The sequence below is a fragment of the Heptranchias perlo genome, chromosome 35, assembly GCF_035084215.1.
Source record: "Heptranchias perlo isolate sHepPer1 chromosome 35, sHepPer1.hap1, whole genome shotgun sequence".
Lineage (NCBI taxonomy): Eukaryota > Metazoa > Chordata > Chondrichthyes > Hexanchiformes > Hexanchidae > Heptranchias > Heptranchias perlo.
This window is the reverse complement of record NC_090359.1, coordinates 25,716,699-25,721,278: the sequence shown is the minus strand read 5'-3', so window position 1 is coordinate 25,721,278 and position 4,580 is coordinate 25,716,699. Positions and strand designations below refer to the sequence as shown.

The window sequence follows — 4,580 nt, the reverse complement described above, 5'->3', positions numbered from 1 at the left end:
CTCCCTAAATGAACACCACTGCTCATGTACCGTCTTACCCTTTAATCTATTTTCCCAGTCCACTTTGATCAATTCCGCTCTCATACCATCATAGTCTCCTTTATTCAAGCTCAGTACGCTTGTTTGAGAACCAACCTTCTCACCCTCTAACTGGATATGGAATGTAACCATGTTATGGTCACTCATTCCAAGGGGATCCTTAACTAGGACATTATTAATTAATCCTGGCTCATTACACAGGACCAGGTCCAAGGTTGCCTGCCCCCTTGTAGGATCAGTTACATACTGCTCAAGAAATCCATCCCTAATACACTCAATAAACTCTTCCTCAAGGCTGCCCTGCCCAATTTGATTTGTCCAGTTAATATGATAGTTAAAATCCCCCATAATTATAGCTGTTCCCTTATTACATGCCCCGACTATTTCCTGATTAATACTTCTTCCAGCAGAGTGGGACTTGAACCCACAGCCTTTAAGTAACTTCAGAGGCGAGAGGGAGAGAGAGCTCCTCACTGAGCCACAGCTGAATAACAGTGATTATGCTTCAAAGTGATTCATTGTGTGCGAAGTGCTTTGGGACATCCCGAGAGATGCGATAAGCCACTATAGAAATGCTTCCTGCGGAACTGGTTGGCAGACTTCCAAGAGGAAGTCCAGTCAATCGTTTCTCCACAGGAGCCTTCTTATTGTTTCACTCCTGGCTCCCGATGGGACTGCTCGGGCCTCCGAGACAGGCTTAGTATGAGGGCTAGCTTTCCACCCCTGCGTTCCCTTTCAATCGGAGTCTACACAGAAAAGGGGGAGAGGCTCACAAGGGAGTTCCCTGTTTCCTGACCGGCCACCTTCCAGCTTTTCAGCGATGCCATTTCTGAACCCGAGTTCCTCGGGAGAGGCCTTTTTTTTTCAATGCCAAATCCAAACTGGAGAGAGGGCAGAGCTGGAGATGGAACCGGGGGCGTTTAATTAGGAAAAGAACTCGTGCTAAGATTCAAAATCATTATGGGGTTTTGCTGAGTCAATAAGGAGAAACTGTTTCCAGTGGCAGGAGGGTCGGTAACCAGAGGACACAGATTTAAGGTAATTGGCAAAATAACATAGGAACATAGGAACAGGAGTAGGCCATTCAGCCCCTCGTGCCTGCTCCACCATTTGATAAGATCATGGCTGATCTGTGATCTAACTCCATATACCTGCCTTTGGCCCATATCGCTTAATACCTTTGGTTGCCAAAAAACTATCTCAGATTTAAATTCAGCAATTGAGCTAGTATCAATTGCCGTTTGCGGAAGAGAGTTCCAAACTTCTACCACCCTTTGTGTGTAGAAATGTTTTCTAATCTCGCTCCTGAAAGGTCTGGCTCTAATTTTTAGACTGTGCCCCCTACTCCTAGAATCCCCAACCAGTGGAAATAGTTTCTCTCTATCCACCCTATCCGTTCCCCTTAATATCTTATAAACTTCGATCAGATCACCCCTTAACCTTCGAAACTCTAGAGAATACAACCCCAATTTGTGTAATCTCTCCTCGTAACTTAACCCTTGAAGTCCGGGTATCATTCTAGTAAACCTACGCTGCACTCCCTCCAAGGCCAATATGTCCTTCCGAAGGTGCGGTGCCCAGAACTGCTCACAGTACTCCAGGTGCAGTCTAACCAGGGTTTTGTATAGCTGCAGCATAACTTCTACCCCCTTGTACTCCAGTCCTCTGGATATAAAGGCCAGCATTCCATTAGCCTTCTTGATTATTTTCTGCACCTGTTCATGACACTTCAATGATCTATGTACCTGAACCCCTAAGTCCCTTTGGACATCCACTGTTTTTAACTTTTTACCATTTAGAAAGTACCCCGTTCTATCCTTTTTTGATCCAAAGTGGATGACCTCACATTTGTCTACATTGAATTCCATTTGCCACAGTTTTGCCCATTCACCTAATCTATCAATATCGCTTTGTAATTTTATGTTTTCATCTACACTGCTTACAATAACCAGAGGGGAGATGAGGAGAAATTTATTTAGTTGTTATGATCTGGAACGCGCTGCCTGAAAGGGCGGTGGAAGCAGATTCAATAGTAACTTTCAAAAGGGAATTGGATAAATACTTGAAGGGGAAAAATTTGCAGGGCAGTGGGTGGGCGTGGGACTAATTGGATAGCTCTTTCAAAGAGCCAGCACAGGCACGATGGGCCGAATGGCCTCCTTCTGTGCTGTATCATTCTATACAATTGTATAAAGGAAAACCACTTCACTTTATATCTACTGATAGAGGTGGGGGTTGTGGTTACAATTATCTCAGAGATGCTCCTCTCCTCACTGGTGAAACTATACTTCACCTGGAGGACACGGCGGGGGTGGGGGCGGGTCCAGTTTTGATATAATTTCGTATAAATCCAGCCAAAAAAGCCCACTCTAAACCAGACAAGAAATGGGCAAAACCCTGGAAAAACCAGACTTTTATTGCCTCATATCTATATTTTACATCGAGTTACATCAAAACCACAACAAAGAAACGGGCCATTCGGCCCAACTGGTCCGTGCCGGTGTTTATGCTCCACACGAGCCTCCTCCCTCCCTACTCTATCTCACCCTATCTGCATATCCTTCTCTTCCTTTCTCCCTCATGTGTTTATCTAGCTTCCCCTTAAATGCATCTACGTTATTCACCTCAACCACTCCTTGTCTCCTGAATTCCCTATTGGATTTATGAGTGACTATTTTATACTTATGACCTCTAGTTTTGGACTCGCCCACGAGTGGAAATATTTTCTCTACGTTTACCCTATCAAACTCTATCATTATCTGAAAGACCTCTATCAGGTCACCCCTGAGCCTTCTCCTTTCTAGAGAAAAGAGCCCCAGCCTGTTCAGCCTTTCCTGATAAGGATATCCTCTCAGTTCTGGTATCATCCTTGTGAATCTTTTTTGCACCCTCTCCAATGCCTCTATATCCTTTCTATAATATGGAGACCAGAACTGTGCACAATACTCCAAGTGTGGTCTAACCAAGGTTCTATACAAGTTTAACATAACGTCTCTGCTTTTCAATTCTATCCCCCTAGAAATGAACCCCAGTGCTTGATTTGCCTTTTTTGTGGCCTTATTAACCTGCGTGACTACTTTGAGTGATTTGTGTATCTGTTCCCCAGGTCCCTTTGCTCCTGACTCACCTGACCGAAGGAGAAAGCCTCCGAAAGCTTGTGATTTTCAAATAAAACAGCTGGACTATAACCTGGTGTTGTAAGATTCCTTGCATTTGTCAACCCCAGTCCATCACCGGCATCTCCACATCATGGCTCCTTTATCCTGTTTAGACTCTTAATATCCAAGCAGTATGAGGCCTCCTTATTCTTCCTACCAAAATGCACCACCTCACACTTATCCATTAATATATTAAAAATCTTCCATTTGCGTGCACTTATGACCAACCTGTGCCCATATATAATGGAAAATGCCGATGTAAACTGGTCATGCTGCAATCACGCCCCCCCGCCCCGGTCACGGCACTGTACCGCCACCATTGGCGGGAGGGTGTAATTACAGCACCTTGGCTCACACTGGATGGTGCATCGATCCAGAGAGCTCGCAGGGGGGTCCAGAGAACATTTTCACCATTATTGCCCCACTAGTTTTTATTTATTGCAATTACGTTGACCGCCCACCCGCCCCCCCGCCGCCCAATCCCTCGATGCCACGGGTCGAGGGAACAGGGGGTGGGCTCGACGCTCTGAAGCTGATGGAGTTCGGGAGGGTTTCCTGCAAACAGGCCCTCCCTCCGACCTCCCCGCCTCTTTGCCGGGAGCGCAGGTGAAAGACGTCTGGTTGAGGAATGGATTGTGCGTGGCTGCGATGCCTCTCATGGTTGAGCTGCCTGCCAACACTCTTTGTCTAACCTTTCCGATTTAGAAAAAAAGATTTACAAGGATGATACCAGAACTGAGAGGTTATAACTAAAAGGAAAGACTGAACAGACTGGGGCTCTTTTCTCTAGAAAAGAAAAGGCTGAGGGGTGACCTGATAGAGGTCTTTAAGATTATGAAGGGGTTCGATTGGGTAAACGTAGAGAAGATGTTTCCACTTGTGGGGGAGTCCAAAACTGGAGGTCATAAATATAAGATAGTTGTTAATAAATCCAATAGGGAATTCAGGAGAAACTTCTTTACCCAGAGAGTGGTGAGAATGTGGAACTCGCTCCCACAAGGAGTAGTTGAGGCGAATAGCATAGATGCATTTAAGGGGAAGCTCGATAAACACACGAGGGTGAAAGGAATAGAAGGATATGCTGATAGGGTGAGATAAAGTAGGGAGGGAGGAGGCTCGTGTGGAGCATAAACACCAGCACAGACCAGTTGGGCCGAATGATCTATTTCTGTGCTGTAAATTCAAAGTAACTAATTTGGTAACTTGGACTTTGTAGGGAGGAAAAGGCTTAACTAAACCTGGCAATCAAAGAAAGAGGGAGTGGAATTGATCAGGTCAGTGAAGGGTTAAGGACGTGTTTGTGTAGTTTCAGATCAGTTCTGCATAACGTCATTTCTTGGGATAGTGTGAGGGGAATGTGCGCGTGTGTGTGTGTGTGTGTGT

General features: G+C 45.4%; 1 protein-coding gene across 2 annotated transcripts in view; it reads left to right on the top strand.

Moving 5' to 3' along the window:
• The first annotated feature begins 690 nt into the window (after positions 1 to 690).
• The window catches only part of si:dkey-19b23.8 (low density lipoprotein receptor adapter protein 1-A), a 16,742-nt gene continuing 12,852 nt past the window's right edge, over positions 691 to 4,580 (top strand). The window contains exon 1 of one of the 2 annotated variants that reach the window (XM_067972189.1): positions 691 to 1,077. The gene's annotated coding sequence lies outside the window, so the exon portion shown is untranslated. Of the gene's footprint in view, positions 1,078 to 4,326; positions 4,472 to 4,580 lie in introns of those variants that run through there. The other variant, XM_067972188.1, reaches the window with a different exon arrangement.